Source organism: Delphinus delphis, chromosome 11, assembly GCF_949987515.2.
Source record: "Delphinus delphis chromosome 11, mDelDel1.2, whole genome shotgun sequence".
NCBI classification, from domain to species: domain Eukaryota; kingdom Metazoa; phylum Chordata; class Mammalia; order Artiodactyla; family Delphinidae; genus Delphinus; species Delphinus delphis.
The window spans coordinates 74678072-74689446 of NC_082693.1; the positions used below are offsets into that span (position 1 = coordinate 74678072).

The 11375-nt window shown below is 42.2% G+C and overlaps 1 long non-coding RNA gene across 1 annotated transcript in view; it reads right to left on the reverse strand.

The window, feature by feature from the left end:
• The window catches only part of LOC132433275 (uncharacterized), a 350642-nt gene extending 339642 nt beyond the window's left edge, over window positions 1–11000 (reverse strand). Inside the window, exon 1 of the long non-coding RNA XR_009521105.1 lies at window positions 10845–11000. This is a non-coding gene — a long non-coding RNA (uncharacterized lncRNA). The remainder of the gene's footprint in view (window positions 1–10844) is intronic.
• Window positions 11001–11375: the final 375 nt, after the last annotated feature.

Consider the following 11375-nt stretch of genomic DNA (forward strand, 5'->3'; position numbering starts at 1 on the left):
GGCTTAGAGCAGAGCATCTGACTCCCAGGTCCAGGGTCCCAGTCACTGGGCTCTCTGCCTCCCCAAGACATCACTCACGTTTCAATTCTTAAACCACCACACTGCCCTTTATTTGGGTCGTCCTCAGCAAAAGTAGGATTTACAGGGACCAACTTACTTGGTCTCAGATGGCCACTCCCTGGTCTGCTCTACTTCCTCTGCCCACCTACCTTTACCTCCCCTATTCCCACCAAGACTTTCTTGTTGGTTACAAAACAGTAGTAGAGGCAGGGCCTCTGTGAAATTGTAACGGCCGTGTGTATTATCTGAAAGGGAGCATTCTCTTTCTTAGAGTACATTACTTAGATGAATTTCAGATTAAACAAACCACATCTATGATTCTTTTTTTATTTCTTCATTCTGTTTATTTGTCCCTCTTCCAAAAATGACTTCCCCCACTTCTATTTATATAAATGAAATCATTCAGTAAGTATTTATTAGGATCTACCCCAGGCAGTATTTATTGGGGTCTACTACTGTGTTTACAGGCACTGGGAATGAAGCAATGGGGAAAACAAAGGCACTTATACTTTCCTCAAGAATCTTACAATCTAGTGGGGGAATTAGAAATTAAATAAATAACTACAGGAATAAATTTATAAATCCAAATTGCAATCAGTGCTCTAAAAACCAACCAAGCCTGCAGTGCTTTACATGTCTTATGACCAAGTATCTTAACCTTGTCAGGCAGATAGGGGAAAGTCTTCTTTGAGCAAATGACATTGAGTGACAGGCAAGGGTTACAGACACGGAAGGTGGAGAAAAGACAACTCAGATGAGAAAGCAGCACTTTTGAGTGCCCCAAGATGGAAAAGAAGTAAATCTAAATCCTACATAGGTTCAAAGCTCAGCGCAAATAAGGTCTTCTGAAAACTTTCTAAAAATTCCCCTCAGGTATTGTCTCCTACCACATCCTTTCTGCGAATTCTTCTAGCATTTTGTCACCTTTTCATAATGATAACAATAACAACAATCACATTTAATTAAGACTTACAAAGTGTCATTCTCTTCTATAAGCAGTTTACCTGTTTTTCTCATTTCTGCCTCACAACAAGTCTCTGAGGGAATTACTGTTGTTAGCTCCATTTTACAGATGGAGAAACTAAACAGAGACTGTTAAATAAACTATCCCAGTTCCCAGTTAGTAAGTGGAGCAGTTGGGCTGGCACTCTTATTTATTTTTGCTGTGTTGGGTCTTCGTTTCTGTGCGAGGGCTTCCTCTAGTTGTGGCAAGTGGGGGCCACTCTTCATTGCGGTGCAAGGGGCTCTAACTATTGCGGCCTCTTCCGTTGCGGAGCACAGGCTCCAGACACGCAGGCTCAGTAGTTGTGGCTCACGGGCCCAGTTGCTCCATGGCATGTGGGATCTTCCCAGACCAGGGCTCAAACCCGTGTCCCCTGCATTAGCAGTCAGACTCTCAACCACTGCGTCACCAGGGAAGCCCTGGGCTGGCACTCTTAACCGATACTTCATACAGCCTCTTCATATATGCTTTCCTCATTATTTTTGTACACGTCTTACTGCTTCTACTAGATGATAAAGTCTCAGAAAAGGGGACAGGGTAAGTGACTCATTCACTTATTCATTCACTCAGCCAACATTATTCCATGACTATTATTTGTCAGGTACTGTATACCTCTACACACCCATCCCAGTGCACTGAATGAATGAATGACTGGTGAATGACCACAATGCACAACTCAGAGAGCCTTGTCTGGGCAGGAGATGGAAGGTAGAAGCTTTACTGGGGTCAGGAGCAGCAAAGGAAGACTTCATATGTGTCATCAGAAGGCACATCATTCTTCTCGAGAAAGAAGGGCTCCTGAGGGCAACCAAGTCTCTGACAACATGTTAGGTAGCTTCCTGTGTTACCTTGCTTCTGGTACAACAGTCACGTTTGTAGAGTTTGTCATCTCAATTGCATAAATAAAGAAACTCAACTTTAGAGGATATTTGTGACCTGCTGAAGCCATACAGCTAGGAAATGGCAAAGCAGGAGTTTGCCCCCAGCCTTGTCTGAGGCCAAAGTCTCCCTCCATGCAGCATCCCAGACTTGATTATGGAGTCTCTCCTTGTTAAGCTGAAGAAGGTCAAAGCCTTAAAAAGTTGGCCAGTCTCCAGACTACAGTTTATATTGATAAAACGATCAAAATACACACACACACACACACACACACACACACACACACACACACGGAAATGATTACCAACCAGGTCAGAAAAAGGGTTATCTTGAGAAAAAAGACATGGGTGTGCTGGAAAGGAACACTCAGCAAGCTTCTGAGGTGCTAGCAATGTTCTAGTCCTTGCCCAAGTAGCGATTACATGAGCAATCACTTTATAATTCATTGGTATAAATTTGTGTGGTGCACTTTTCTGTGTGTCATAGGTCACAATGAAAAAGTTTTCAAAGAAAAGTCTCACCATTTCTTGCAGCAAAATACAGCCTGCAATAGATTATAGAGGCAGGTGGTCCTGGTGAGAGAGGCATTTACATTGAGCTGCTTTTCAGCAAAATCCAAAGGGACAAATTCTTCAGAGAATGGCCCAGATGAGATGAAGTCATCTTCTCCCTAGCCTGGGTTGTAGGCCCCAGGTTACTCACTTTGGTCCCTATACGAGCCCAATGCAAGAGCAGAGCACTCAGAGGCCAGATGATGTTTCCAGCCGGGGGTCACGGAGGGAGTGGGGCTTTACTGTAAGAGACTATCCCTCTGGAAATTCACCAAGAATAGCTAAAGGACACAGGGCAAAGTTACAGTCTGCAAGCAACTGCTTGCGCAAGTAACATCATTACATTCCCTAGTCTGCTGCCCCTTGAGCCACTGCCCTGGGGGCTGGCATGCAAGAGCCTCTGTTCCTCCATTCACGTAAGATAGCAGGGGCTGGGAAGCCAAGAGTGTGAAAGGCCCAGGAGGAAGCCCATGGTAGACAGATGGTCCAGGCCAGAGTATGACCCACAGAGAAGATTTTGAGAACAATTGCTCAAATACAATTGAGCCTTGCCACAGGTCTCCATTTTCTATTTTTTCCCCTCATATTTCTGGCTGATTATTTTAGGTGCAGTGGGTCTATTTTGATTTTCCCAAAGCAATATTTTAGCTACAGAACGTCTGTCACCTTGAGAGTCCGAGTGGAACTGTTCATCATTTTGTAACAAAATCCTAATATATCAGATATTGACCCTGTTTGTGAGTACCTAAAATGTGCAGAGTGCACCAAATTCAAAGGAATATAGCCCCCAACACCACACACATACACACATCTTGTTCCACTTGTGCCATGTGACATACTGTATGACATCTGTGTCCCAAAAGGATTCTCATCAACCGTTTTAGTTTATTTCTTTTTGCTATTTTTTATATATATATAAATTTATTTATTTTTGGCTGCGTTGGGTCTTCATTGCTGCACGCGGGCTTTCTCTAGTTGCAAGTGGGGGCTACTCTTCGTTGTGGTGCATGGGCTTCTTATTGAGGTGGCTTCTCTCTGTTGCAGAGCACGGCCTCTAGGTGCATGGGCTTCAGTAGTTATGGCACGCAGGCTCAGTAGTTGTGGCCCGCGGGCTCAGTAGTCGTGGCTTACAGGCTCTAGAGCACAAGCTCAGTAGTAGCGGTGCACGGGCTTAGTTGCTCCACAGCATGTGGGATCTTCCCGGACCAGATCTTGAACCCATGTCCCCCACATTGACAGGCAGATTCTTAGCCACTGCACCACCAGGGAAGTCTCTGTTATTTTTTTTTTCATTTTAATCCATTTTTGTAATTGCTGACAATGTATTAATCTAACAAGCAGCATTTCAAATATTCTTTTAGAAACAGCATTGATGCTGAATTTCCCTACTCTCTTGACTACCTTAAAAATCACGTAAGTTACTGGCTGTGTGTAAATTATGCAGAGGGCTGTCACTTCATAACCATGAGATCTGGGCAAGTAATTTAGCCTCTCTCTGCCTCAGTTTCATCATCTATAAATAGGAGCAGTAATGCATGGCTCACAGGACTGCAGAAGAATTCAGTAAGATAATGTATGTAAAGCAGATAGCACAGTGCTTGGCAAACAAAGGTGGTTAATAAATGTCAGTCCTCTCTCCTTTCCCCTCAGTTTATTAAGGTCTCTGGAGGATACAGCAAATAAACACAAATGACATGGCACAACCTGTGGATTAAAAATATGATGTTCAAAGGCATAGGGTGTTTTCATCTCTAAAACAACCACTGTACATCCAAGAATAGCTCTGTTTATGACTGTGTATTTTTATCCATCTGGGTTCACTCAACCCTCAACCTCACCGTATCAGTTAGTCTTTCATAGTAGGTTTAAAATTCATTTCTCCCAAGGATGTCTTCCCAAGGCATTTCAGCTCACAGTGATCGCTCACTTTCTAAAATTCCTCCTCTGAATACATTTAACAGTACCTTATGTGTATGTGTCTGTGTATAATTTGTGTACATTACAATTTTTCTTAATCCAACTGTACACCTCTAAAGCAAGGATTGTAACCAATTCCCCTCTGTATTCTCAGAGCCCAACAACACAGTGCCCTGCATTCAAGCAGCTGTTAAATATATGCTTGTTGGTTAATCAATTGATTTATTGATTGATGGATAGACAAGGATTTAACTCCTCTGTTGTAAGTGTGTAACAGGCCTGTGCAATCTAAAGTTCATACAGGGAGCAGCAGATTCCCAAGGAACCCAACTACCAATTCCCCAACAGCCTCCCAAATGGTAACCCTTGGAGTAGTTGCGGAGGAATCATTCAGGATCTATGAATTAAGCCAGTCTGAGATCTATCCACTGGTCCCCTAGCTAAGCAATGAGCAGTGATTCTTCTCCACTGGAAACAAAAACATTTGTCCAGTTTAGCAAATGTCAGCACGGCAGCATGAAGAACAGAAAATCAAGTGCCATTTCCATGAAGCGAAGTTACTGGGCCAAGAGCAGATGCATCCATTGGCATCAGGCAAGGTCCATTATGCAAGCAGCGGTAATACCAGAGATCAGGAGCAGACAAAGACCAAGCTCTCAAGCCTGGTATAAAGGCCCATCTATTGTCTCTGGCAGACAGTGCCAGAGATAGAGTATCCTGGAGACACAATGTAAGGCAGGCTGAAAATGCATGTGCCAAACCAAAACGAAAGCGAAGCTGCACAATGATAACTACTGAAGGAGCAGCTGGTCCCGATGGCACCAGACTGTGTCTTTCAGACCATGTCATCAACACTTGTCCATTTAGTAAACACTTTCTGAAGAGGTGCCTGTCAGCTTCCATTTATTTATAAATAAGTGAATGAATAGCATCCAACTTACACATTTTTCATGGTCATTTTTTTTTCCTTTAAATTCCAAAACCAGATGAGAAAGGACACCACATAGCAAAGTGATAACACGAGAATGCAGCTCTGTCCTGGAAGGACAGTTGACGATTGACAGATGACACACGTTGAGACAATGGAACAAGGCAGTTGCAGACAACTGTTGCAACAAAAGGAGGTCAAGTCTTATTCTTTTCTCCTGCCAGGACACAAAAAGTTGGTCACAACTTTTCTTTAAAGAAGAAGAAGAAGAAGAATGCATTCCTAAATCAAGACTTCCCAGGGCAGCGGGAACAATCCCAGCACTCCTTAGCTATACTATCTTGGTTGGCGGACAAATGTTTCTGACCTTTTATGTTGAACTTGCAATCTTCTTGGGCTGAGCTGCCACTCTAAGAAAGTCCTTTTAAATGCAAATTAGCCATAGTCATCTCATTTCATCCATCTCTTCTTGGAAATATCAAAATGACAGTGAAAAGAATCATCCTTTACAGAGGTCTGTAGAGTTCAATGGTCACTAAGTTTCTTGTCAATAAAAATGACATTGGAATTCTTCTCTCCTTACCACCTCCTTCTTTACAAAGCAAAATATAAAAATAAATGAATTGAGTCAAATCCATCTCAGGCCAGAGGATGAACTGGAAACAATACAAAGATATAGAATATTAAATAAACGCACTTTCTTTGAAAGTGATGACAATTCCTAGGACCAATTCAAATGGAACTTCTTTTTACAAAGTTTCATGGTGCACAAAAATTGGCCTGCCGGCCAATTGTACACTGTAGAAGCTACAATGAGCCATAGTTATGCCTTGTTTGGAGTACTGCAGTAGAGTCCACAGGGTAGACTGCCAGACATTTAAACAGAAAATCTCTTGTGATACCCAGAAGATTCCTATAATGCACCTGGAATTTCTCAGGACACTTCAAAGACTTCATTCACTCGAGACCACAGATCTAGAAGGAAGCCTACAGAAATACCATTGACTTCCACTGCCTGATGGCTATCTCAGCAGGTAGGAGACCATTCTTCTTGCAATGGGACAGTCCCGACGTGCCATCCCTCAAGTAATAACAGAATTTTGAATAAACACACAAGCTGCCTTACCCTAAGATGGAATAATTCTGAGGTGCCTGGTCTATACCGTCTCCCAGAAACCCTAGAGGGGTTGAATCCCATTTGCCCACAGCAGTCATCTCATCTCTAATATGTTCTTTATTGGGTGTATTTCCTTCACTGTTTTACTTGCCTAACAACATTTCCTAGGATCACCTTCCAAATAATCAGCTTGCATTTAAATATTTTCTGAGATTTGCTTCTGAAAAATCTAAACTTAAATAATCATAGAAACTCGTGCCTGGATGGAACCCATCTAAAAACCCAGATCCCAAGAGCCAGACCTAGAAAGAGTAGGAGCCCAGAAACATTCCCTCATTTTAACAATGCTTAATGAGGGTAACACACTGAGATTTCAATGCCCAAGATTCCAAGCAGGTCTTCAACATCTCCCTCCTGGGATTTTGTAGTAATCATCTAAGTAGTCTCCCTTTTTCCAGACTTGCTTCATTTCTCCCCACTATCCCTCCTATAACCATTTTCCACACAATGGTCATGTAGCTCCACTGAGTAAAGTTCTTCAATGTTTCCCTACTACCCTCATGATGAGTCCGATCTCCTTATAATAACACACAAGATCCTTCATTATCTGGTCATTCTTACCTACCTCTCCTGCCTCACTTTTTACCACTTCCCAGTACCTTGGCCGTACTAAATAACTTACACTTCCTGACCCAAGAATACTGTACTTCCTTAATCTGAAATCCCTTCTTTCCACACACCTACTTGCTGAACCCCGATTCCTCCTTCAAAACTCTCATTAGGAGATGGAAAGGATTGGGAAGCCATATCTACTCTCTTGCTGCCTATCCCTCTAAACGGTATCTCTGATCCATCCATTTCCCTTCATGTCCACCCACCACCCTAGTCAGATCCTTCTATCTGACCCTCTCATAGAACCACATACCTTCCTTCATTGCATCTGCCTGAATTTTAGTTTTTTTCTTATATGTGAGATTAATTGATTAATGTCTGTATCCTTCTACAGGTGGTAAATTCCTGTGAGAACAGTACCAGGTCTACTTTTACTCACAATGCAGGTCTTGGTACAGGACATGTCATGTAGTAAGCATTCAATAAATACTTGTGAATGCAATTTGTGAATCACTCCTTTCTATTTAAAAAATTTTACCTTGAAATCACATATATCATTTCACACCTAACCCTCTGCTTCCCTGTATAGTCACGGTTCTCCAGAAAAAAAGAAGCAATGAAATACACTGAGAGACCTATAAGAGGTGACCTTATAGGAACTGGCTGGTGCAGTTATGGAACCCAAGAAGTCCCATGATTTGCTGTCTGCAACCTGGAGAACTGGGAAATCTGGTGGTATCATTTGGTCCGAGTCTGATGGCCAGAGAACTGGGAAAGCTGATGGTTGAATTCTTGGTCTGAGTTCAAAAGCCCAAGAACCAGAAGCACCAATGTCTGAGTGCAGGAGAAGATGGATGTCTCAGCTGAAGCAGAGAGAGTGAATTTACCCTTCTACTGCCTTTTTGTTCTATTCAGGGTCTCACTGGATTAGATGATGGACGTCCACCTGCATTGGTGAGGGTGATCTTCTTTACTCCATACACTGATTCAAATGCTAATCTCTTCTAGAGAGATCCTTACAGTCACAACCTGAAATAATGTTTTACCAGCTATCTGGGCATCCCTTGGCCCAAACTGACACATAAAATTTACCATCACACACTGTGTAGTAACTTTTTGCTCACATGTCAATTTCTACCATATAATTGTGATCTTGGGGGTCCCAAGGCCTTCATACAGTGCTCTGCAAGAACTTACCATTATTGAGCTCTTCTGGTGAATTAAGATTTCTGAAAGTCTAAGATTATACTGCACAGAGAAGGAAGTTCATCAGGCAGGCTTTGGAGGTTGGATAAGATTTCAATTGGTAAAGATGATGGCTTGAAAAATTACTTGAATACATGGGGAAATACAGGTGAAAGCAATTTGTATATACAAATATGTATATGTATAAATAATAAGTTGTCACTCCGATTGGAAAGTGATTGGAGTGCGTGCAATGGAACAATGCAGCTGATGTGTTGAGTGCTTATTATATGCCAGGCACTATTATAAACATTTTACATATAATAATACTTTTTAAGAATAATGAAAGATAAGCTAGAATAATAAGTAAGGTTCAAATGCAGAAGGCTTTGAATATCACCTATGGAATTATTCTTTATCTGGTTATTGATGGAGATTCATTAAAGATTGATATGTATGACATATCTGACATCTCAAAGCCATTCTGTAGGAATATTAAGCTGGTAAAAGCAGGCAAGAAATCTAGAAGAGGGACTTCCCTGGTAGTTCAGTGGTTAAGAATCCGCCTTCCAATGCAGCGGACATGGGTTCGATCCCTGGTCAGGGAACTAAGATTCTACATGCAACTAAGCCCATGCACTCTAGAGCCAGTGCATCACAACTAGAGAGAAGCCCACGTGCCACAACTAAGACCAGACATGGCCAAATTAATTAATTTTTAAAAAAAAGAAATCTAGAAGAGGAAGAAGTTCAGGGTACCCAGACTGCATAGGTCATCTCTAGAGATAACTATCAGAGTTTTCAAAGAGAGACCCATAAGACATGGGTCTTTTAGATGGCATGAGAAACAAGAAGGAATACAGAATCAGTCCACAGACTTGATCATGAATGGTTAACCAAAGGATTAGGAAGTATTGGGTTGGCTAAAGGTTCATTCAGTTTTTTCCACAGGATGGCTCTAGTAGCACTTAGTTGTCTTTAACTTCATTCAAAACAATTTTGTTAGATTTCATGCGACAGCTGTCATATCAGCGTGCGTTTAAAAAAAGACTTATCAAAATTGATGAATTTTTGTGTAGCTATTTTAATATTGAAGAAGGAAGGAAAAAAAGCAACATTTGCAGCATATTCTGCTTTATTCTTTCAAGAAAGGTAAAAACACAACTGAAATGCAAAAAAAAAGATTTGTGCAGCGTACGGAAAAGGTACTGTAACTGATCGAATATGTCAAAAGTCATTTCCAAAGTTTCATGCTGGAGATTTCTCAATACATGATGCTTCATGGTTGGGTAGACCAGCTGAAGTTGATAGCAACCAAATCTAGACATTAACTGAGAACAATCAATGTTATACCATATGGGAGATAGCTGGCATACTCAAAATATCCAAATCAAGCACTGAAAATAATTTGCACCAGCTTGGTTATGTTAATTGCTTTGATGTTTGGGTTCCACATAAGTTAAGTGAAAAAAACCTTCTTGACCATATTTTCACATGCAATTCTCTACTTAAACATAATAAAAATGTTCCGATTTTAAAACAAATTGTGACAGGTGATGAAAAGTGGATACTGTACAATAATGTGGAATGGAAGAGATGGTGGGGCAAGCGAAATGAACCACCACCAACCACACCAAAGGTGGGTCTTCATCCAAAGAAGGTGATGTTGTGTATATGGTAGGATTGGAAGGGAGTCCTCTACTATGAGCTCCTTCCAGAAAACCAAACGATTAATTGCAACAAGTACTGCTCCCAATCAAATCAACTAAAAGTGGCACTCGAAAAAAAGCACCCAGAATTAGCCAACAAAAAACGCATAATCTTCCATCACGATAACACAAGACCACATGCTTCTTTGATGACCACGCAAAAACTGTTACAGCTTGGTTAGAAAGTTCTGATTCATCCTCCGTATTCACCTTCAGATTTCCATTTATTTGGGTCTTAACAAAATTCTCTTAATGGAAAAAATTTCAATTCCCTGCAAGACTGTAAAAGGCACCTGGAATAGTTCTTTGTCAAAAAGATAAAAAGTTTTGGGAAGACTGAATAATGAAGTTGCCTGAAAAATGGCAAAAGGTAGTGGAAGAAAAGGGTGAATAGGAAAGGAAACAAGATGGTGGAGTAGAAGGACGTGCTCTCACTCCCTCTTGTGAGAACACCAGAATCACAACTAGCGGCTGGACAGTCATCGACAGGAAGACACTGGAACTCACCAAAAAAGATACCCCACATCCAAAGACAAAGGAGAAGCCACAATGAGATGGTAAGAGGGGCACAATCACAGTAAAATCAAATCCCATAACTGCTGGGTGGGTTACTTACAGACTGGAGAACACTTATACCATAGAAGTCCACCCACTGGAGTGAAGGTTCTGAGCCCCACATCAGGCTTCCCAACCTGGGGGTCAGCAATGAGAGGAGGAATTCCTAGAGAATCAGAATTTGAAGCCTAGTGGGATTTCATTGCAGGCCTTCGACAGGACCAGGGGAAACACAGACGCCACTCTTGGAGGGCACACACAAAGTAGTGTGCACACTAGGACCCAGGACACAGAGCAGTGACCGCAGGGGAGACTGAACCAGGCCTACCTGCTAGTGTTGGAGGGTCTCCTGCAGAGGCGGGGACGGGGGGTGGCTGTGGCTCACCGAGGGGACAAGAACACTGGCAGCAGAAGTTCTGGGAAGTTCTCCTTGGCATGAGCCCTCCCAGCGTCCACCATTAGCCCCACCAAAGAGCTGCGTAGGCTCCAGTGTTGGGTTGCCTTAGGCCAAACAACCAACAGGGAGAGAACCCAGCCCCACCCATCAGCAGACAAGCGGATTAAAGTTTTACTAAGATCTGCCTACCAGAGCAACAGTCAGCTCTACTCAGCACCAGTCCCTCCCATCAGGAAATTACACAAGCCTCTTAGATAGCCTCATTCACCAGAGGGCAGACAGCAGAAGCAAGAAGAACTACAATCCTGCAGCCTGTGGAACAAAAACCACATTCACAGAAAGACAGACAAGATGAACAGGCACAGGGCTATGCACCAGATGAAGGAACAAGATAAAACCCCAGAAAAACAACTAAATGAAGTAGAGATAGGCAACCTTCCAGAAAGAGAATTCAGAATAATG